This window comes from Pan paniscus, chromosome 22 (assembly GCF_029289425.2).
Source record: "Pan paniscus chromosome 22, NHGRI_mPanPan1-v2.0_pri, whole genome shotgun sequence".
Taxonomy (NCBI): Eukaryota; Metazoa; Chordata; class Mammalia; order Primates; family Hominidae; genus Pan; species Pan paniscus.
In genome coordinates this window covers 30579678-30604431 of record NC_073271.2, presented here as the reverse complement: position 1 = coordinate 30604431, position 24754 = coordinate 30579678, and the positions used below count along the sequence as shown (strand labels likewise).

General features: G+C 41.5%; 1 protein-coding gene across 3 annotated transcripts in view; it reads left to right on the top strand.

The window, feature by feature from the left end:
* The window catches only part of KCNE1 (potassium voltage-gated channel subfamily E regulatory subunit 1), a 68275-nt gene that overhangs the window by 30143 nt on the left and 13378 nt on the right, over positions 1–24754 (top strand). The window contains exons 1-2 of one of the 3 annotated variants that reach the window (XM_003823967.5): positions 21224–21502; positions 22267–22377. The gene's annotated coding sequence lies outside the window, so the exon portion shown is untranslated. Of the gene's footprint in view, positions 1–21223; positions 21503–22266; positions 22378–24754 lie in introns of those variants that run through there. The other 2 variants (XM_003823968.5, XM_034948146.3) reach the window with 2 other exon arrangements.

Below are 24754 nucleotides of genomic sequence, written 5' to 3'. Positions count from 1 at the left end.
CATGTTCTTATAGAGCACACACTCGTGTGTGTATTCATATATATGTATTTCAAAACTAGAAGCAGTTATAGAGAAATGTCATGGTTACCCTTGTAGCTGAACCCAACTGTATCACAACTTAACATTTTGCAATATGTTTTTTGGATTTTTAAATATATATACATGCAACAGTATAGGTAGAAGTTGGTCAGGCATGGTGGCTCATGCCTATAATCCCAGCACTTTGGGAGACCAAAGCAGGTGGATCACCTGAGGTCAGGAGTTCGAGACCAGCTTGGCTAACAAGGCAAAACTCCATCTCTACAAAAAATACAGGTGTGGTGGTGTGCGCCTGTAGTCTCAGCTACTCGGGAGGCTGAGGCAGGAGAATCACTTGAATCTGGGAGGCAGAGCTTGCACTGAGTCGCAATCATGCGACCGCACTCCAGCCTGGGCAATAGAGTGAGACTCTGTCTCAAAAAAAAAAAAAAAAAGTGAGTCCCCCTCCTCAATTTCATTTTCTTTCCTCTCTTTGCAGAGATAACTGCTATCATGAATTTGGTATTTATAATCTCAAGTGTGTTTTGATACTTAGGCTAAATTTTGTAAGCCCATAAATAAGAACATAGTTTGTTTTACAGAAGGTACGTATAAAAAAAGTAGTCTATTTTAGTTATTATTTGACAAATTACTTTTTTAACATTCAACATTGCTTTGTTTATTTATTTGTTCATTTATTTATTTTGAGATGGAGTCTTGCTCTGTCACCCAGGCTGAAGTGCAATGGCACGATCTCGGCTCACTGCAATCTGTGCCTCCCGGGTTCAAGTGATTCTCCTGCCTCAGCCTCCTGAGTAGCTGGGATTACAGGCGCCCGCCACCATGCCTGGCTAATTTTTGTATTTTTTTTTTCCAGACAGAGTCTTACTCTGTCGCCCAGAGCTGAAGTGCAATGGTGAGATCTTGGCTCACTGCAACCTCTGCCTCTTGGGTTCAAGCAATTCACCTGCCTCAGCCTCCTGAGTAGCGGGGATTACAGGCCCATGCCACCACGCCTGGCTAATTTTTGTATTTTTAGTAGGGACAGGGTTTCACCATGTTGGCCAGGCTGGTCTCAAACTCCTGACCTCGTGCTCTGCCCGCCTCGGCCTCCCAAAGTGCCAGGATTACAGGCATGATAATTTTTGTATTTTTTAATAGAGACGGGGTTTCACCATGTTGGTCAGGCTGGTCTCAAACTCCTGACCTCAGGTGATCCGCCCACCTCGGCCTCCCAAAGTGCTGGGATTACAGGCATGATAATTTTTGTAATTTTTAGTAGAGATGGGGTTTCACCGTGTTGGTCAGGCTGGTCTCAAACTCTTGACCTCAGGTGATCTGCCCACCTCGGCCTCCCAAAGTGATGGGATGACAGGCATGAGCCACTGCACCCGGACATATTTTAAAATTTTTTTAATCAACATTGCTTTTTAGATTGATCCATGTTGATATACACAGTTCTGATTCATTCTTGTTTTTATCATTAAGTTTATTGAATTGTACAGAAAAGTGCACAGATTATGAGTGTCATTTCAATTAATTTTCATAAATTAATACTTATTAATTTAAGAAAACAAAAATATAACCACCAATTCGATTTGAGATCGAATGTTAATAGTACCCCAGAAGCCCCTCATGTGACATCATCCAGTCAACGTCTGTTCCACTTCCCCCAGTGAAATAATTTCCTAAGCTCTCGCGCCATCGCTGCCAGTTTGCAAACTCTTTATGAATGGAGTTGGAGCTTGCAGGCTGTGTCTGGCTTCTTCTGCTCAATTTTATACTCAAGAGACTAATCTTTGCTTTTTTTGTGTAGTAGTGAGCAGTTTGCTTATTTAAATTTTTTAAAATAGATTTTATTTTCTACAGCAGTTTCAGATTTTTAGAAACGTTGAGAAGATGGCACAGAGAGTTTCTTTTTTATTATTATTATACTTTAAGTTCTAGGGTACATGTGCACAACGTGCAGGTTTGTTATATATGTATACATGTGCCATGTTGGTGTGCTGCACCCATTAACTCTTCATTTACATTAGGTGTATCCCCTAGTGCTATCCCTCCCCCCATCCCCCCCCCCCGCCAACAACAGGCCCTGGTTATGTGATGTTCCCCTTCCTGTGTCCAAGTGTTTTCATTGTTCAATTCTTTCAATATACTTCACATCCAGTTTCCCCTATTATCGATATCTTACATTTGTTACAATGAAACAAATAATGACCTGTTATTAACAAAAGTTCATAATTTTGTTCTTTCAGTCTTTACTTAATGTCTTTGCCTGCTGTTCCAGAATCCCACATTAGATTTAGTTGTCATGTCTCTTTAGGCACCTGCTGTCTGTGGCAGTTTCTCCGACTTTCCTTCTTTAGATGCATTGAGGGTTCTGAGGACTGCTTAGGTATTTTGTAGAATGTCCCACTTTTGGAATTTGCCTGATATTTTTCTCATGAGAAAACTGGGGTTGTAAGTTATTGGGAAGAAAATCACAGAGGTGAAGTGCTATTTTCATCCCGTGATATCAAGCGTACCTACTGTCAGCATGATTTATGAGTGTGGAAGGTAGCCTTGGTCGCCTGCCTGAGTGGCGCTTGTCAGGGTCCTCCACTGTAAATTTACTCTTTTTGTCCCCTTTTCTATATTGTACACTTTGGGAGGAAGTCATTATGTACAGCTCACACTGAGGGAATGGGAAGTTTGATTCCTTCTTCTTGAAGACAGAGTACCTGTGTAAAATATGTGGAATTCTTTTGTAAGAGAGATTTGTCTCTGCTTCCTCATTTATTAATATATTTAACCATGTATTTATACCATGCATATTTACTTTATACTGTAGGTTATAATCCAATACTACTTTATTACCGCAAAGTGTTCCAGCTTTGGCCATTGGGAACTCTTTTAGCTGGCATCTGTGCTCCTTTGACAGACCCTGATCAATGTTTTGTTTGGTCCTGTTTTGTTTTTGAGCACCTCCTTACTTTCTGGCACTACCAGATGCTCTAGGCTCATCTTGGATATTTCCTGTCCCAGTCTTAGAAACAGCCACTTCTCCAAGGAATCCTGGTTCGTTTAAATGGAGAATAGTATTAGAAACCAAGATACGGTGCTGTGCACGTTTGCTGTTACTGGGATGTCATTTCTTTCAGGCTGTTTCAGGGACAGAGCAAGAAACACACATGTTTATACTATATCATGTATATATGCATATCTATAAATACTTCTATAGATAACCATCAGCCTCTCTATTGAGCTAAATATGAGTCCACACTGCTCTCTCCAACTCAAATCCATCACTGCATGAATCATTCTTTCTCCTCCTGCTTCTTGATAAACAGCCACTCCAGTGGTGAGAAACCTGGCTTCTACCATCTGTCACCCATTCGTGTAATTGTTCCATTCCAGTATAAATACATAGCAATAACAGAATTGTTAACCAGTACCTCTATGGGAAACAATTTTATCAACTAGAGTACAGTGCTCGCATGCAGTTCCCTTTGCCTTTAATCTTATAAGCCTCACTTATTTCCAAAATACTTCAGTATTCTTCTCTTCCCCTCCCTGACCCATCCCTTCAGTGAGACTGTTTCCTATATTTGTAATACGATTAGATTCTCTTCTCATGGTCTGCATTCTCTCTTGGGATCCCCCAACCTCTTAAATAATTTTTCAAAATTTGCATTCATTAAGGTTCACCTTTGGTTGCATAGGCAATGCAACGCAATATCTTATATCCACCATTTAAATAATTCTACTGCCCTAAAATTTTACATTACAATAATCTTACTGCCCTAAAAATTACCTGCATTTCACCTATTCACCCTCTACCCTCCACCTTAACCCTGGAACTCATTGATCACTTTTCGAGTCTCTACAGTTTTGCATTTTCCAGACTATTATGTAATTGGAATCATATAATATGTAGCCTTTGCATACTGGCTTCTTTCTTTATATATATATTTTTTATTATACTTTTAAGTTCTAGGGTACATGTGCACAACGTGCAGGTTTGTTACATATGTATACATGTGCCATGTTGGTGTGCTGCACCCATTAACTCGTCATTTACATTAGGTATATCTCCTAATGCTATCCCTCCCCCCTCCCCCCACCCCACAACAGGCCCTGGTGTGTGATGTTCCCCTTCCTGTGTCCAAGTGTTCTCATTGTTCAATTCCCACCTATGAGTGAGAACATGCAGTGTTTGGTTTTCTGTCCTTGCGATAGTTTGCCGAGAATGATGGTTTCCAGCTTCATCCATGTCCCTACAAAGGACATGAACTCATCATTTTTTACGGTTGCATAGTTTATTGGGTATATACCCAAAGGAATATAAATCATGCTGCTATAAACATACTGGCTTCTTTCACTTAGCAGTATGCATTTAAGATTCCTTCATATCTTTTCATAGCTCAATACTCATTTCTTTTTATTGCAGAATTATATTCCGCATTCCACTATATAGATGTTCCACAACTTGTTTATTCATTCAGCTGTTGAACAGAATCTTAGTTGCTTCCAGTTTTTGGCAATTATGAATAAATCTGCTTTAAACATTTACATGCAGATTTTTTTATGCGAACATAAGTTTTCAAATCAATTGGATAAGTATCTAGGAGCACAGCAGATGGATTCTGTACTAAGACTATATTTAGTTCTGTAAGAGGCAGCCAAACTGTCTTTCAAAGTGGCTGCACCATTCTGCATTCCCACCAGCAATGAGCAAGAGTTCCTGTTGCTCTGCCTCTCTGTCATCATTTGGTATTGTCAGGCATTTGGATTTTAACCATTCTCATAGGTGTGTAGTGGCATCTTGCTTTTGTTTTAACTTGGAACTCTCTAATGACAAATTAATTATTTATTCATTTGTTTATTTATTTTAAAGATGAGCTCTCACTATGTTGCCCAGTCTGGAGTGCAGTGGCCATTCACAGGCACATCATAGCCTACAATAGCTTCAAACTCCTGGTTTCAAGGGGCCCTCCTGCCTCAGCCTTCTGAGGAGCTGGTGCTGCTGTGCCCAGCCGTAAATTATGATGGGCATCTTTCTCTCTGCCATTCTATGAATCTTCCTTGGTGATCTGTCTCTTCAGATCTTTAGCCCACTTTAAAATTGCATTACTTGCTTTCTTGTTTTTTTAAGAGTTTCTTGTGTATTTTGGATACAAGTCCCGTATCACATAGGCGGTTTGCAAATATTTTCTCCCAGTCTGTGCCTTGTCTTTTGATTCCCTTAACAGTATTTTTCACAGAACATAGTATTTTAATTTTAATCAAGTATAATTTATAAATTTTTTTCATGAATCATGCTTTTTGGCTTGTATTTTAAAACTCATCACTAAATTCAAGGTTACATTGATTTTCTGCTTTTTTTTTTCTGGGAATCTTAAAGTATTGTATTTTACATTGAGATCCATGATCTATTTCAGTTAGTTTTTGTGAAAGGTGTAAGATCTGAGTCTAGATTTGTTTTCTTGTACGTGGCTGTCCAATTGTTATGCACCATTTGTTGAAAACACTGCCCTTACTCCATTGAATTGTCTTTGGTTCTTTATCAAAGAGAATTGCCTATAGTATATTTGTGAGAGTCCTCTTCTGGCCTGTCTATTCTGTTCCACTGACCTAAGTGTCTATTCTTTCACCAGTACTGTGGTGTCTTCCTTGCTGGAGCTTTATATTAAGTCTTGAAGTCAGTAGTGTCAGCCTTCAACTCTGTTCTTCAATATTGTATTGGCTATTTTATGTCTTTTGCTTTTTTATATAAACTTCAGAATCAGTTTGTTGATATGCACAAAGTAGCTTGCTGGAATTTGGGGAGATTATGTTGAATCTATAGATCAAGTTACAGTGAATTGTCTTTTAAATAACATTGAGTCTTCCAATCCAAGGACATGAAATATCTCTCCATTTATTTTCATTTGACTTGATTTCTTTCATCAGAGTTTTATAATTTTCTGCATATAGATCCTGTATATGTTTTTGTATATTTCTACCTGAGAATTAATGTCTTTCCTTCTTTGTTTGGTACTATTGTAAATGATATTGTGCTTTTAAATTTGTATTTTTAATTGTTCATTGATAATATATAAGAAAGCTATTGGCTTTCCTATATCAACCTTGTATTCTGCAACCTTGCTATAATATAATCACTATTATGGACTGAATTTGTCCCTCCACAAATTTCATATGTTGAAACCCTAATCCCCAGTACCCTAGAATGTGACTGCATTTGGAGATGTGGACTTTAAAAAGTAATTAAGTTAAAATGAGGCCTCTAGGGTGGACCCTAATTCAATCTGACTGGTGTCCCTCTAAGAAGATGAGACAAACAGAAAGAGACACCAGGGATTTTCATACACAGAGAAAAGGCCATGTGAGGACACAGCAAAAATGTGGCCATCTGCAAGAGGAGGAGAGAGGCCTCAGGAGAAATCAAACTTGCTGACACCCTGACCTTGAACTTCTAGCTTCCAAAACTAAGAAAATAAATTTAAGTCATTTAACTCACCCAGTCTGTTGTATTTTGTTATTGGCAGTCTTAGTAAACTAATAAAATCACTTATTAGTTCCAAGAAATTTTAGTTAATTCTTGGGATTTTCTAAATAGACAATCATGTCATTTGTGAAAAAGACAGTTTTATTTTTTCCTTCCCAACTTATATGTCTTTTATTTCCTTTTCTTGTTTTTTAACACAAGCTAGAACTTCCAGTATAATGTTGAATAGGAGTTGTGAGAGGGACATCTTGGTCTAATTCCTGATCTTAAGGAGAAAACATTCAGTTTCTCACCATCAAGGATGATGTTAGCTGTAGGTTTTTGTAGATGTGCTTTATGAAGTGGAATTCCTAGTTTGCTGAGAGTTTTCATCATGAATGGGTTTGGATTTTGTCATATGCTTTTTCTTCATCAATTGATATAATCATGATTTTTTTCTTCAGCCTGTTGGTATGGTGGGTTCCATTAACTGATTCTCAAATGTTAAACCAGCCTTCCATACCTGAAATAAATCTCACTCATTTGTGATGTATAATTCTTTTTGTACATTATTGTATTTGATTTGTTAATATTTTGTTGTGAATTTTTGCATCCACATTCATGAGAGATATTAGTCTGTAGTTTTCCTTTATTGTAATGTCTGCTCTTGGTATTAGGATAATGTTAGCCTCATATAATGAATTAGGAAGTGTTTCCTCTGCTTCTATTTTCTGAAAGAGACTACAGAGAATTAATATCACTTATTTTAAAAGTGTTAGATAGAATTTACCAGGGAAACCATGTTAGCTTGGTGCTTTCGTTTTGGAAGTCTATTAATTATTGATTCAATTTATCTAATAAATATGGGCCTATTCAGATCTATTTTCCTTGTGTGAGTTTTGGTAGTTTGGGTCTTTCAAAGAATTGGTCCATTTCATCAAAGTTCTTCAAAATTGTGAGCATAATGTTGTTTTCAGTATTTTTAAATGATCATTTTGATGTTCATGTAATCAGTAGTGATGACTCTCTTTCTTATCTAATGTTGGTAATTTGTGTCTCCTGTTTTTTGTTCTTAGCCTGACTAGAAGTTTGTCAATTTTATTGATGTTTTCAAAGAACCAGCTTTTGGCTTTGTCGATTTTCTTCACTTATTTCCTATTTTTAATTAATTTTTCTTATTTCTTTTTTTTTCTATTTGCTTTAGGCTTAAGTTGTTCTTCTTCAGTTTTCCATGCTGAAAGCTGATTGTTAATTTTAGATCTTTCCTCATTTCTAACATATGCATTTAATGCTACAACTTTTCCTCTAAACACTGCTTTTGCTGCATCTCACAAATTTTGACAAGATGTATTTTTATTTTCATTTAGTTCAAAATATTTTAAAATTTACCTTGAGATTTCTTCTTTGATTCATGTGTTATTAGGTATATTGTTCAACCTCCAAGTAGTTGGGGATTTTTCCTGTTATCTTTCTGTCATTGATTTCTAGTTTTCATTCCATTGTGGTCTGAGGGCAGACATAGGATGATTTTGATTCTTCTAAATTTGCCAAGTGTATTTTATGACGCAGAATGTGGTCTATCTTGGTGAGTGTTCCATATGAGCTTGAGAAGAATGTGTATTCTGCTGTTGTTGGATGACGTTTTAGATGAATTAGATCCAGTTGATTGATGGTGCTGCTGAATTCAACTATGTTCGCACTGATTTTTAGCATGCTGTATCTGTCTGTTTCTGTTAAAGTAGTGTTGAACAGTGGATTCATCTATTTCTCCTCAAGTTCTACCAACTCTGTAATGTTTCTATTTGTTACACTTGTCTGTGGACTTATTATTTCTTATCCTTTTTAGATTAATGAAGTATTTTTCTTTGTTTCATATTTCCCCATTATTATTTATACATTCTTTCATTATTTTAGTTAAAACATTAGAGATTACAGAATGCTCCTTGAATTCTTAGAGCCTTTATTTTGCCTTCATTTTTAAAGGACATTTTCATTAGGTATAGAATTCTAGGTGGGTAGTTATTTTCTTTCAGCACTTTAAAGATGCCATTTAATTTTCTATAGTATTCAATCTTCCTTTTGGGAAATGAGATACAGTATCTATCTTATTGGTGATTCCTGTATATCTTTTTCCCCTCTGTCTGATTGTAAGATTTTCTCTTTATTTTTTGTTTTCAGCATTTTAATATGATGCACTAAGAAAGTCTGATTTTCCTTAAAGTAATTTTTCTTGAAGTTTTAAATACTTCTTTCACCCATGGCTTCATTTTTAAAATCAGTTTTTCGAAAATTCTCAGTCCCTATCTCTTCAAATATCACTTCTGCTCTGTTCATTTTCTCCTGTACTTCTCAGCCTCTAACTGCACTTCTCTTAATCCTTTTCCTTACATCTCTTATACTCTTTTTTTGTATTTTTCATTATTTTTCTCTTGTGTTTCACCCTGAATATTTTTAACTGACTTACATTCTAATTCATAAATAATTTCTTCAGCTGTGTCTAATATGTTAGTAAATCCATCTATTGAACTGATACTTTTTATAGATTCCAGTTTTATGATGAAGCTCTATTTATTCATAAATTGACTTTGGAAGTTCATGTTTTTTTTCTGGAAAAATATATACCTTATTTAAATCTTCAAATTGTGTTCCTTGAGTAGCTTTTCATCTAGTAGCTCTTCTCTCCTTTTTCATTTTCATTTTTGCTAATTTTCGTTTTTAAAATTTTGTTTAATCTACTTTCTTTAGTTTATTTCATATGTCTCCTTTTTTTAGTTAAATTTATTTTCTATCTTTTTTTTCAAAAATTCATTTAATGCTGTCAATTTACCTCTAAGAACCACATTAGCTGCATCCCAGAAACTTTCATATATAGTATTTTCTATGGAATTTAGTATTTTATTGTTTCTAAAATGTTTTCTTCTCTAACCAATGGGTTAAGTAGACATGTACTTGGTTTTTGGTTTTCAGATATGTGAAAATTTATTGACCATAAATTTACTGCTGATTTATAACCTAACTGCATTTTGATCATAGAGCCAAGCACGTATGTAAAACTAATATTTAAAATGTTGTTGAGACTTCTTTCATGATCTAGTACATGGCCAAATGGTAAAAAAAGTTCCGTGAACACTTGTTTAAAAAATGCATATTGTTTATTGGTTGGGTGTAGTGCTCTCTCTATATATATATTTAATGAACTTTGTTAATTTCATCACTCAAATATTCTATATGCTTACTATGTTGGGGAGGGCAGATCTACCAGTTGCTGAGAGAAGTGTGTTAAATGGCTCCCTACAACTCAGTTCCCCTTAAGGGAATTGATAAGATAGATAGATATATCAATGTCTTATAAATCTGCCAGGATTGCTTTATATTTGCTGAGTCTGTATAGTTAACTACATACCCATAATTGTAATGTTTTCCTAGCAGACTGTTTCCTTTTATTAAATTGGGTGATCTTTGTGTACTATTAATCACCTGAATTTTTACTTTGTCTTGTGTTAATATTGCTACCTTAGATTTCTGTGTGTTAGCCTTTGCTTAGTATTTTTTTATTACTTAATTTTCAACTTTTCAATTTGGTTTTACTTCAAATGTATATCTTGTAAGCAGCATATAATTAGATTTTATTTTGTTATTCAATGTAATCATTGTAGTCTTTTGTGTGCTTATTCTATTTAAAGATATTATGATTATTGATGTACCTGCATATATTTTTACCATGTTACATTTTGATTTTTATTTAACAACTTTTTCTCTTAAAGTATTTTTCCCTCCTATTTCTCATTGGTGTAAGAAACCATTCTATTTTCCCTTTTATTTACACAAAAGAATATATTTTGTTGCTTTGCAACTTATAGATTACTTATATCCTTTTTGTAATTATCTATAAAATTTTAGCATACTTAGTAAACTATGAATTTCCTACAAAATTTCTGTTGTTAAATATTTCTGTTTTCTTCCCGATCACATCAAGGACCCAGAAAACTTTCTTTCTGTGGACTTTCACCCATTTAACTCATCTTATTCTTTAAAAAATTCCAAATCTAATTATTATTATTTTGTTAATTTAATGGCTATTAAAATTATTAATATTGTTTATCAGTTTCAGTAATTATTATTTTACCTTTCAAAATTTTTATTTTATTTTTAATTGACTACCATTTAATACTGACTTTCACACATTCCCTTCTGTCCTCTTTTCTTATGGCTGAAGTACAACCGTTAGTATTAACAGGATACATTTTAGCAAATGTGAATTGTTTTCATCTATGAAATTCTGAAAATCTCTTTAGTTTGTACTGAAACAATTGTGCATTTCTATGTAAAAACATAATCCTAATCTTTCCTTTATCTTTTATAAAAAATTCAACTTGAATTGGATCATAAATTACAGGTACATTTGGTTACAAAATGCACAGATCAACCCATCACGTAAGTATTAAGCCCAGCATCCATTAGCTATTCTTCCTGATGCTCTCTCTCCCCCTTCCCTGACAGGCCCCAGTGTGTGTTATTCCCCATCACGTGGCCATGTGTTCTCGTCATTCAGCTCCCACTTATAAATGAGATCATGCAGTGTTTGGTTTTCTGTTCCTGCATTAGTTTGCTGAGGATAATGGCTTCCAGCTCCATCGGTGTCCCTGCAAAGGACATAATCTCTTTCCTTTTTATGGCTGCATAGTATTCCATGGTGTATATGTACCACATTTTCTTTATCCAGTCTAGCATTTAGGTTGATTCCATGTCTTTACTATTATGAATCATGCTGCAATGAACATATGCATGTATCTTTAGAATACAATGATTTGTATTCCTATTACACATATAATAGGAATAGCATGTTTTGTATTCCTATTTTATATATATATAATAGAATGATATATATACCCAGTAAAGGGATTGCTGGGCCAAATGGTATTTCTGCCTCTAGATCTTTGAGAAATCGCCACACTGTCCTCCATAATGGTTGAACTAATTTATATTCCCACCAATAGGGTAAAAGCATTCATTTTTATCTGCAATCTCACCAGCATCTGTTGTTTCTTGACTTTTTAATAATAGCCATTCTGATGGGAGTGAGATGGTAGCTGATTGTGGTTTTCATTTGCATTTCTCTAATGATCGGTGATGTTGAGCTTTTTTTCATTTGTTTGTTGGCTGCATGAATGTCTTCTTTTGAGAAGTGTCTGTTCATGTCGTTTCTCCACTTTTTAATGTTACAAAATGCTCCTTTAGCTCAGTGACGTTCATTGTTAGCCACCTTCTGAAGCCTACTTCTGTCATTTCAGCCATCTCAGCCTCAGCCTAGTTCCATGCCCTTGCTGGAAAGGTGTTGCAGTCATTTGGAGGAGAAGAGGCACTCTGGCTTTTTGAGTTTTCAGCGTTTTTGTATTGATTCTGATCTTTGTGGGCTTATCAACCTTTGATTTTCGAGGTTGCTCACCTTTGAATGGGGTTTTCCTGGTTGATGTTGTCAGTGGTGCTTTCTGTTTGTTTGTTTGTTTTTCTTTTATCAGTCAGGTCACTCTTCCATAGGGCTGCTGTGGTTTGCTCATGGTCTGCTCCAGACCCTAGTGGCCTTGGTTTTTCCCATACCCGGAGGTATCACCAGTGAAGTCTGCAAAACAGCAAGATGGCAGCCTGCTCGTTTTTCTCCATCCCAGGAATGTACTGACATGTTGCCTGCCTGATCGCTCCTGTGGGAGGTCTCTGGAGACCCCTGTTGGGAGGTCTCACCCAGTCAGGAGGAACGGGATCAGGGGCCCACTTAAAGAAGCAGTCTGGCTGCTTTTTGTTAGAGCAGGTGTAGCGGGTGTGCTGCATTGAGGGGACCCTTCCTCCAGACCGCCTGAACTCTCCAGAGCCAGCAGGCTGGAAAGACTGAGTCCACTGAACTGCAGCGACGTCGGCCACCCCTTCTCATGGGGGTCTCCGTCCCAGGAGAGAGCAGAGTATTTTCCATATAACCCTGGCTGGAGCTGCTGAAATTCCCACAGGGAGGCCCCACCCAGTGAGGAGGATTGGATCGGGGTCCCACTTAAAGAAGCAGTCTGGCCACGATCTGGCACAGCACCTGTGCTACACGTTGTGGGAGACTCCTCCTTGCCCAGACTGTCTGGACTCCCCGGAGCTGGCAGGCTAGAATGGCTGAGTCAACTGAACCGCAGAGCTGGTGGCTGCCTCTACCCACGAGAGCTCAGTCCATCTCAGGCTGACTCCAGGCTGTCACCACTGGCTGGCAGAAATTACAGTGGGCCTTAACCTGTGAGGTGCTGTGTAAACGGGGCCTGCAAAGCAATGCTGGTTGGCTCCCTGGGTTCAGCCCCCTTCCTGGGGGAATAGATGAATGGATCTCCTGCCTTGCTGGGATTCCTTGGGCTGGAGTATGTAAAATTCCTGGGTCTTTGTGTGTGCCTGAGTGGCCGCTCTGCCACGACTCTGCACAGCCCTGTGTGTCGGACCCAAGGCCCCGGTGGCATGGGCTCATGAAGGGATCTCCCGATCTGCGGGTTGCAAAGATCCATGGGAGAAGCATGGTTTTCCGGGTGGTGTCGCACACTCACTCACCTCTTCCCTTTGCTGGGGTTGGGGCTTCCTTTGGCTCCGTGCCGCTCTCGGGTGGACCATTTTCCCAGCCTGCTTTTCTTCATTCTCCATAGGTCTAGTTGTCTGACTAGTCCGAGTGGGGCCGAGAATCTGGATATTTTAGTTGAAGGTGCTGAATTCACTGGCTGTTTTCATTCCTCTCCATGAGAGCCGCGGACTGCAGCTGCAGCTAATCGGCCATCTTGGCCCCTCAACCTTATTTTTCTAAAACCTTGGTCCCTAGGCAGCAGTGAGGCACTGTCTTTCTTTCGGGGCCCCACCCTAGTTCCTGACTTTAAGCAAGTACTTGGTTCCTGTCTGCCATCTTGGGTGGGGCGTCTTGGGTTTGCCCAGCAGAGGCCAAACTCCCTGCTGATTTTAGACAAAGAGCCCAGTAGGTCAGAGGCTTCTGGCAGTGTCCCTTCTGCTTCTGTTGAGCCAGACATCTCTTTTTAGCTTTCTGTTTTTATGCCTACCTGTCATGGCTTTGTGTTCAGAGCTGAGAGATCGATCAAAGCATGAACTCATTGAGCTGTCTTGCCCAGAATGTTCTTCCCTATCTTTCTTATTTTCAATTCACTGCCTTGTTGCAGAGGGATTTAAAGAAGCTGTTTTACTTCATCACACTGACACTGAGTCAAACAGAGCGGGCATTCTTCTCATCTGAGTGACAAATGAGAAAAACAAGAAATAAAGAGCTAAAAGTACCTCAGCTCAGGTTTAGTGGTTGGAAGGCTAGCTGCAGAGCCTGAGTCCCATGCAGGGGTGCAGACCCCCATCTCAGTTTAGTCTTTGGGCCACTCTTGCTGCCAAGAGAAATGGGACACAGCAATCATGGCATTTGTCAAAGATAATTCCCTTGCCTAGTTACCCATTGCTTATGATTCTTTGGGCATCTTGTGACTTCTAGAAGGACAAATCAGAGGAGAAAAGATCTGATCTTCTTTCGTGGCAACAGATTTTAATTTAGATACTGTCATTCACACTTATTCCTCCTGCTTACCTTCCTAGTCCAAATTTCCAGGCCCCCAACATTCCACTGAATTCAATTAGACTGATGAAATGTTCACTTAGCTCTGTTGTGCTCAGGCACCCCCAGGTGGTACAAGGTGGTTTACAATTAGTCCAGGAAGTGGGGGATCCCCAAAATCATGGATAGATGAGTCACCAGTTATCCACATGAGAAATACCTGTGAACCCCTTTTTACGTACCAGGCAACTTTCTGGTCACAGTAGAGAGCTGAAAGGCCAATCATTTGATAGAATTTGTTCCTTGGGAGCTTATAGCATAGAAGAGCTGATGTGGTCATCAACGGCCAATATGTGAGGTGGAAAATGAAGTAGAAAATTGACCACCCAAAGAAAGATGGAAGAGGATCTGACTGGGTCAGGAAATCAGCCTGGAAACTTGTCAGATTCCTAGATAAAGTTGATCCAGGCTGAGCTTTGGTGGGGGCTTCAAGGATGAAAAAAGAGGAATAGTTCTAAGAGCAATGTGGGTCCCAAGGTGGTGGTCAGAGGGGCCACCCTGCTGCTGTTGGAGCCTATACATCTGTCCCAGCAGGCAGAGATCACCTCTGCCAGGAAGTCTTTGGAGATGTGGGTGGGGGATGTGTTGGTGAGAGGAGGGGTGTTAGGCATTTTAGCTCTGCCCTGTATGGTGGGCAATTTTGGACATACATTTGATTGATGCCTTATACCCTGTCCATATAGGGACTCAGTAAATACTGAATTGAACTGACTAGACACCAAAGGCTTATTGAGAAAAAAATTAAGGAAAGAGGTCTAAGTTCAGATTAGACCATTACTTAGAATAAGAATTCAATTTGAAAATCATGGTTGTCATCAAAATATCTTATACTTAAGCATTTTTTTTTTTGAAATTTGCTTTTCTAAAGATTTTGTTTGAATATGTTTCCTCTCATCCTTCTCTGAGTCATGCTGGATACTCCCTCTGCTATATCCATTTATTCATTTAATGCCCATAGAGGACCATGCCAACCCACATCCATCCAGACTTCCAGGCCTAAGGTTCTGGTTGAAATGACACAGAAACCATGGCAATGGCTATGGACAGTCCTGTTTCTAGAAAGTGACTTTCACACACATTCCCACAAAGGCTGCCTGTGCTTGTTTTAAATTCAGGGTTACCAATATCCTTCCATTTCAGGGACTTCAACCACAAGAGTTCTTCTATGTTATCAGGAATTGGAGGTACACCAAAATAATATCAAATATGCAAGGAACTAAAGAGATGCTAATCTCATTCCTGCATCTCCTGGTTCTCTGGCTGGGTAAAACACCCAGCATATTGTTACCTTTGCGATTAAAAAATCCACAGCATTTAAAAGGATTATACCTATGTCTTCGTAAACTAGGCTGACTGAGGTTTAAAAAAAAAAACATAAAGGCAATGTTTATCTTTAAATATCAAACATTGTGCGAGTAGATTTAGTGTTCTTTCCTACCCGTGAATAACATTCCAGACTGTAATTAATTTATCCATGTTCCTATCAGCACAACATTATTCTGGGACAAAAAGGGGGTGGAGAGTGACAGAGGGGGTAGGAACACTGTTATTTCTTTTGGAAAAGCTTTCTTAATTGGATTTGTGCTCTTTTCATAACAATTTGAAGGTTGTGGTTATTTGTCAACTTCAAGGGCAGCTGTAATGCCCAAACTGTGGGTCTACAGCCAACTGTGTCTCATCTTCCCTGGGTGACTTGAGGGTGTTGTGAATTAGTGCCAATGACCCCAAGACCTGGGCAGAGGCAGCCTAAATGACCACATTAATGGACAGTCTTGCCATCCACCAGTCAGGCAGCATTCAGTGGCATTTTTTGGGCACAGTACACAGTAGACCCATGAAATTGATGCTACACAGTTGAGTTTGTCTAATGGAGAAAACAGCCCTTCCCCTAAATCAGGGGTTCCTAATATGGCAGCCACGAATTGCCTAGCATATCAGGGGTCTAGAGAGCTCTTGAATTGTAGAACAAATGTTGCACATGTGTGCATTGGGGTAGGTGGGGGCAGGATGGTGGAGGAGAGCCATAAGTTTTTCTCAAATTCCCAAGAAGAATCTGAAAAAAATTAATAACCATTGCTCTAAAATGATAAACAGAACATACATGTCTGACACAGCCAAAAAGCACTTGCAACACAACAAATTAGCAAGGTCAAAGCAATTCAGTGAGGAAAGGAGTTCTCACGTATGCCAAGGGAAGAAACAGCCAGGTAAGGGGCTTTGCGGAAAGTAGGTCCTGGAACAGAGTAACAAACCCTACACCTACAGAACCAGGCAAGCCGTTCAGCACAGGAGCCTGCTGAGTGTCCTTGTGGAGGAGAATGTGGAGTAGCGGGGCCTGTGGTAAACTCTGGTTTGCATTTTGTGTAGGAAACTGACAGCATCAGCATCAGTTTCTGCCAGTTGGCTACTCTGCCACAAGTGGGCATGATGTTTCTAGATCCCCTGAATTTTGTTGAAGATGAGCGCTCTCAATTTTTAAATCTTAAAAGTGAATTCAAAATTAAACAAATAGACCCTATGCCTAGAGGCTCAGAGCTGGTCAGGGTGCCCATTGTCATACCTTTGCTGGGGATCTGAGGTTTGAAAAAGTCCTGGATCCCATTCAGTGGCAGGCATCAGCCTGTGCTGTGTAAAGCTGGAAACAGAGGCTAGACCCGTGAAGAAGTGTCTAGAAGGGGGAAAGGTGAGTCATGTACAGCGAATGGAGGCACCTTGGCTGCTGGTCTAGAAGCTCTGCTAGAGGGGCAAGTAGTGGGGAATGAAGTCGGTGAGCTGGAACATCCTGCAGGGCTCCAAACAGGTTGTGGCTGGTTTCTTTTTGGAACCAGAGCAATCCTCTAGGAAGTCTTAGGAGAATGCCAGGAGGCCACACACAGCGCTTGGGAGGGATGCTTCTCATGTATAGCACTTATTCCCAGGCAAAGAGAGTCCTGGGAGGAAACTGACACAGGCTACCTGTGACCAAGCAAATCAGACAGGGAAATGTTGGTCAAAGAAGGAGGACAGAAGAGACTGGGGAGCAACAAATGGCTCTCAGAAGACATGAATGTGTTAAGCCACCCATGTGGGATGGGGATCAACCTGTGGACAGCACTGGGGGGGGGGGCGGGTGTTGACACACCAGATGGCTGGGTGGGGTCTCTTTCAGCATTCTGTTCCCCATCACCTGTCACTGGCGGGGGCAGGATAGGGACTTCAGGACCCCTGGTCCCCTTAGACTTTCTCATGGTGGGGAAATAGTATGCTTTTAGCATACAGCAACACTCCGTTTGTGCTCTGCTGCTGCTAAAGAAAGATTGTTTGCCTTTAGGGGTGTGTCTTGCTGAAGATCCAGAAGCCCCAGGGCAATGAGAGTTGTCCCTGAGGATAGTAGAAACCACAGGGTAAAGGAGTGAAAAAGCAACAAAGGGCAGGGCACAATGGCTCACACCTGTAATCCCAACACTTTGGGAGGCCAAGGCAGGAGGATCACTGGAGGCCAGAAGTTCAAGACCAGCCTGAGACTCCCATCCCTACAAAAAGACTTTTTAAATTAGCCAAGGCATGGTGGTGCACAACTGTAGTTCCAGCTACTCACGAGGCTGAGCGGGGAGAATGTCTTGAGCCAGGAGTTCGAGGTTGCAATGAGCAATGATCGCACCACTGCACTCCAGCCTGGGCAGCGGAATTAGACCTTGTCTAAGAAAAAAAAAAGGCAACAAAAGAGGGGCCAAAGGGCAAGGAATGCCCCCAGGCTAACACAGGGGCATCTGGACACCAACTGAAGGGCAGCCAGAGGGAAGAGTGAAGAACCATCCACATGACCCTGCATCCTAGATGGGTTACACTGCAGATCTGTCCTTTCTGGTAACAGGCTGAGCCTTTCTTCTTCCACTATCCTGTGAGCAGAGTTAGGAACAAAAGCAGGACATTCAACTTTCAAGTTAAGACTTGAGATTTTCCTAAGAAAGGATGAGAAGTGGCTGGAGCTTTGGCTTTGATGTCACATGCACTGAGGTGGGAGCTCATGGAAAATGAAGATAAACCCACTGAGAGGGGCAGGGAGCCATGCTCGCAACCCATCTAGCAAAAGGACCAAGAAAAAAAGAGGAGGGAAGAAAGAGAAATAGAGACAGAAGTGACCCAAGGACTATATGGGCTATCTTTCTGTTATCATCATTATTTCAAGATCAATCATACCTATAAAATGGAGAGAGGCGAGAATGAAAGAGTGAAGAGAGAAGGAAGAAGAAGAAAACAGGAAAAAAAAAAGAGGAAACCATTTCAAGTGCATCAAGGATAACAAAATACACTCTTTCTCATCTGTAATCATGTCTTTTCATTTCAAATAGAAAATAACAACTACAGCATCATCATCATAAAATAATTCATCATATGTGGGATAGAGAGGAAGAGGAGACATAAGAACAGCATCACTTACATAAGTGTTTAGTTTCTGACAGTGCTTCCATTTATACTGTCTTCACCATAACCAGCTGACAGATGGGTAGGCATTGTTCCACACTCTGACGAGAATAATGCTGCCTCCAGCTGATCTGGGCTGCTCCACACATGTTTACCTGGTCTATGAATTGTTACTAAAAGGGTTACACATCAATGTTTGGTGGGACAAACATTTTGCTTCAATCCATTATCCATTTGGAGATGTAGGCAGGAGGATCCTGCATATGTACAGCATGACCTTGAGGAGAAGAATCCAGGGAATTTTCAGATAAAGTTTATGTAATTTTCCTTAAATATTAAAGTACATAGAGTTTGACATGGTTTGGCTGTGTCCTCACCCAAATGTCATCTTGAATTGTAATCCAAATTGTAATCCCCACATGTTGCAGGAGGGACTTTGTGGGAAGTGATTGGATCATGGAGGCAGTTCTTCCATGCTGTTTTCATGATAATGAGTGAGTTCTCACGAGATCTGATGGTTTTATACGGGGCTTTTCCTTCCACTTTGCTCTGCACTTCTCTCTCCTGCTGCCATGTAAAGAAGGACATGTTTGCTTCCCCTTCGGCCATGATTGTAAGTTCCTGAGGCCTCAGCCATGCTGAACTGTGAATCAATTAAGACTTTTTCCTTTATAAATTACCCAGTTTCAGGCAGTTCTTTATAACAGTGTGAGAACAGACTAATACAGAGTTGTTGCAAAACAAAAAAGGAAGGAAAACATGAAGTAGCATAAATAAGATAATAAATCTCCAATAGGCCTACCACTAATAGACAATGTTAACATGGTGGTTGGTGTGCTTCCTTATAGATTTTGGGAATAATGCCTGGCATCTCATATTTACAATTTAAGGCCTTGAGTTTTGTGGGGTTTTTGTTTTGTTTTCTGTTTTTGTATTTTTCACTTAACATGATAATATAAAGATCTCCCCTGTTGGGTTTTTGTTTGTTTGTTTGTTTTGAGTCAGAGCTTCACTCTTGTTGCCCAGGCTGGAGTGCAGTGGCGTGACCTTGGCTGACTGCAACCTCCGCCTCCTGGGTTCAAGTGAATCTCTTGACTCAGCCTCCCGAGTAGCTGGGATTACAGGTGCCCACCACCACGCCCAGCTAAATTTTTGTGTTTTTAGTAGAGACAGGTTTCACCAAGTTGGCCAAGCTGGTCTTGAACTCCTAACCTCAGGTGACCCACCCACCTTGGCCTCCCAAAGTGCTGGGATTACAGGTGTAAGCCACTGTGCCCGGCCCCATGTTGTTATAAATTATTTGTAAACATTTTAAGGACTCCACATAATATTCTACTATGTAGAATAATATCATATGTACTACAATTTAATTACCTATATTTTCTATTTTTAGATGTTTAGATTCTAGTTATTGCAAGTAAAAACACAAAGAACTTTTACATGCATAAGGATTTTTCTACAGCTCTGATCCTTTCCATAGAATAAATAGATTTCAGTCTGGGCACGCTGACTCACACCTGTAATCCCAGCACTTTGGGAGGCCGAGGCGGGTGGATCACCTGAAGTCAGGAGTTCGAGACCAGCCTGGCCAACATGGCGAAACTCCGTCTCTACTAAAAATAACAGAAAATCAGCGGGGTATGGTGGCCGGTGCCTGTAATCCCAGCAACTCGGGAGGCTGAGGCAGGAGAATCGCTTGAACCAGGGAGGTGGAGGTTGCAGTGAGCCGAGATCGTGCCATTGCACTCCAGCCGGGGTGACAGGGTGAGACTCCGTCTCAGAAAAAAAAGAAAAAAAAAAAAAAAAGAATAAATAGATTTCACACAGTGCAATTTCATGTCATAGGCTATGAACATTTCAGGACTTTCCAACGTGGCCATGTGGGTTCATTTTGCACCCACACTGCAGGGCAATGCTGGTTCTGCCTGGTGCACAGGACACATCGGTGCACCCCTTGGAGGGCCTCCAATCACCCTCGTCCCCATGAGAGCACCGAGGTCAAAGCCCAGGAAGAAGTGACCTGCCAAGGAAGACCATGGAGGCAGTGACCCTAGAGAATGTCTTCTAGTCCTAGGTCAGGAACCTGCCTCTGCGACCCGCCTGCAGAGCAGGAGCCTGGAGCCTGGACGTCATTCCCCAGAAGGTTCATGGGATTGTCTTTTGGGGACTGCCCCTTCTCCTCTTGCCTGCCAAGCTGGTGAGCAACGCTATGAAATTTGCTGGGAAGTCACCTGCATCATTGCACAGTTTGCTCTCTGGAAAAGGACGGCACGGGCTGAAAGGCCCCAAGGACGTTAGGGTGTGCTCGCCAAGGCTCGGGTGCCTCCAGCGACTGTCTGCCGCTCCGGGCCCCCTCCTGTCTGGTCCACAGCTGCACCCCCAGCTCAGGGCTGCACACCCAGTAAGTGGGTGCTTCATAAATGTTTGCCTAATAGGTGTGTGGCCACAGCTGGGGTGCGGGACGAGGCTAGAAAGAGTCGTCGGGAGCGGAGGTTGAGCGGTCTTTGGAGGATTATGTTCAGAGATATTTGAAGGCCCGCACGTCCGAGGGTGGGGTGGTTCCCAGACGGCCTTTCTCCTGGCTGCAGTGGCTTCCCCCCTGGCAACCTCAAACTCCCGCAGGAAGGTAGGTAGATCTGTCCGTTGGTCGGCTTTCTCGATCCTAATGCAGACCTTCTGCCGGCCTTGAGCCTCTCCGACAGGATCTAAAACGCTTCCCTACGCGCGTTGGTGTTGGTCTGGGGTGCAGAGTGCGGAGGACCCGGGTGGGCCGGGGCTGGTCTGGGGTGGTCCCGGGGAACCCTGGGCTGGGCCGTGCGTGTGGGCGGAGTGGGGCGGGACGCCTGGCGGCTCTGGGAGGCCCCGCCCGCCCCCCTCCCCGTGCAGCGCTCAGGCCCTTAGAAGGTGCCGCCCCGGGGCGGGGCTGTCTGTGGCCTCAGCGCTCGGCAGGCGCGCACTCAGCTCCACACCCGGCTCTCTCGGCATCTCAGACCCGGGTAAGTTAGGGGCTCCCACCTCCGCGGCCCTCTTCCGGGGCGCAAGTGGCCTAGTCGGGCAACCCCGGGGGGCTCCTGGAACGTGCGTCTCCGGACGCGCAGCGGGCGCGCTTCAGGCTGGAAGCGCCGAGACCCCCAGAGTGGGAGACGGGATAGGATGATCAGCCTCTCCCCTCCTCTCCTTCTGCCATTCTCACTTACTTATACAACAAACGCATAGGAAAGCATCTCACCAACATAGAACAACGAAAACATTCCTCCATTATTAAGTTATAGACATTCTTGTATAATATTTGGAAAACACTTACACGCAACTTTCAAAAGAAAAGAAAATCAAAACCACTCACGGGACCTGAGTCCCCACTTTTTTTCAAAGACCTTCAGCTTTTTGGGGGGACCAGCTCTTGGGCCTTGGCATCTCCCTGAGGAAAGGGCATGGGACGCGGAGAATATTACTGATATCTGAGCTTGATTGTGGTAATGGGAAAAGTGGGGAACTTTAGAAGAAAGTTGACTAAGTAGCAGAGACGTGCGCATGTGCCCAATCTATTGCATAATGCTTTGCCCCCCGGATTTGTCACATTGCTCTATGTGAATTGACAGTTCATTTGAGTCCACATTTAGATTAAGAAGGAGGTTCCAGCTCCATTAAGGAAGGACCTTGTCAATAACCACAGCTGTCATGTATGGTCCAGGTGGTGGGGACTTTGCTGAGTTCACACAGTTGCTTAAATTCAGCCGTGACTCTGATTTCCAATCACCAGGAAAAATCCCTCTGCTTTCTCTGGCCAGTTTCACACAATCATCAGGTGAGCCGAGGATCCATCGGAGGAAGGCATTATCTGTATCCAGAGGAAATAGCCAAGGATATTCAGGTAGGACCTGCTTTTGATAGGTTATTGGAAAATGATTTGTTTGGAAAATAAAGCTCACTTAGAAGACATCAGAGGGACTCATTGCTGTCGTCTTAAATCTCTGAGGGTGAGACAGCTCCTGTGTGGTTTCGGTCTTTCTGGTAGTTGAAAGGAACACTTATTATTCATGCGTTCACGCATGCCTGCCTGCATTCGCTGAATGTTTATTGCGCTCCTACCATATGCCACACACTGTTCTAGTGGCTTGGGATGCAATGAAGAACAACCCATGCAAAGATCCCTGCCCGCAATAGCTTACATTTTGGTGGGAAAGACAAACGTTGAACAATCAACATCATAGTTAAGAAAACTTTATTATATTAGAAGGTGATAAGGACTCTGGGAAAGCGGGAGGAAAAAAAGGTTAAGAGTTTGTGCCCTACTATTAACAGTCACTGACGGCCAAAATTTTTTTTAGAAATAAGGTGGGTTACACACACACACACGCACACACACACACATATATATATAGAGAGAGAGTAAATCTTAATAAACAAAATGAATAACAAAAATACGTTAATAATATAAATATAAATAAATAACATAAAATTTAATATATAAAAACATACTACATTGCAAGAGGTTTTCCTCTGATTACTCAATAATCTATTTCCAGAGCATAGTATACTTTATCAATTATTCACTCACTTTCCCATTGTAGTGGTATTGAATCTAATACTTTGCTTCCCACTTAATTCAGGAAAACCTTATTGAAACATTCTGGGTGCTGGAGTGGGGACAAAGGTGAGCAAGATGGTCTCTGTCCTTTGGGACCTCCTGGGAGAAAATGCCCAGATAAGTCTACAAATGATTAGAAGTTAGAATATGACCAGCACTGTAGGAAAGAGATATACAAGGGGTCAAAGAAGGGGAGAGGATTCTGGATCAGGGTCAGACACAGTGTGGATATGAGCTGGCATTTGAAGGGCCAGTAGGATTTTAACAAGGGAATATGGTGGGAATGCCTCACCTACAGCGAGAACAGCAAACATAAAACAAGAGGCCAGGCACGGTGGCTCACGCCTGTAATCCTAGCACTTTGGGAGGCCAAGGCAGGCGGATCGCTTCAGCCCAGGCATGTTGAGCCTGGGCAACATGGTGAAACCCCGTCTCTACTAAAAATACAAAAATTAGCCAGGCATAGTGGCATGCACCTGTAAACCCAACTACTTAGGAGGCTGAGGCAGGAGAATCACTTGAACCCAGGAGGCGGAGGAGGAGATTGTAGTAAGTCAAGATTGCGCCACTGCACTCCAGCCTGAGCGACAGAGCGAGGCTTGGTCTCTAAAATAAAATAAAATAAAGCAAGAGCTAGGAAGGCCGGGGGCTGATTCCATGCTGCACAAAGACCTGGGATATATACTCAGGGTAGATTCCATCATTCTCACTGTTCAGGTGAGGAAACTGAGGCTCCCCAGATTTATGTCATTTGCTGAAGATGAGAGTCCTTCCTTCCCTCCTGATGTGTGACTTCAGCTGTCATTCATTATCCATCCCCAAACGCCCACCCATGTTTTCATATTGAGTTTGATGGAGTCTCCTCACCAGCTCGCTGGCCTGACTCTCTGAGTATTCAGTGTTTATATTTCCATCCTTCACACCCCAGACTCTCTCTCCATCACCCATAGAGAGGTCTGGGAAGCTCCTGATAAAAGCACCAGACTCAAGCCACACCCCACATCCCACTGGGAGGTGGCAGAAAACACTTTCCTAATCAGAGAGGACAGTCTGATTCTGGGCCTCTGGACGGTTGCATTCTGATTCCTTGAGCGACCCTGGCCACCTTAGTGCCCACTGACTCTGGGGATAGGGGAAGGATAGAAGACCAGACAAAGCCAGCCAAGTGTCTGGAAGCATCTGGTGGCCCTGGGTGGCTTCTTTTCTGCTAGGAGGGAAACATGTTTCCAAAATTTGGACATAGTGTTGTGATAAAGATGAAAACAATAGACAGTTGGTTCCAAGGACAATTGACTCAGAATTCTTGGCTCAATAAGATCATATTCACCAAAATGAGGCTTATCCATCATTGCTTTTACCCTAATTCTGCTTCTTAAACCAAATGAGGCCAAATGATGATGTTAAGACTGGATGCTCTTTCGAAGAAATGCATAAGGAGTCCTGTCGAGCGTGATAAAAAAAACCCAGAGTCAACCTAGGGAAGTAAGTTAAGGAGCCCTCTAGTTTATCTAGGATTGACCTGGGGCTGGAACCCAGATTCCTGAGCTCTGACTCCGACATTCCTGTCTCCTCTACTCACCCCTAGAATCTATTCCTTTTAGAAGAAAGCTTGGAGTCAGCCACAAGAACCTTACCCAGTCACTAAAGGCTTAAGAAAGAA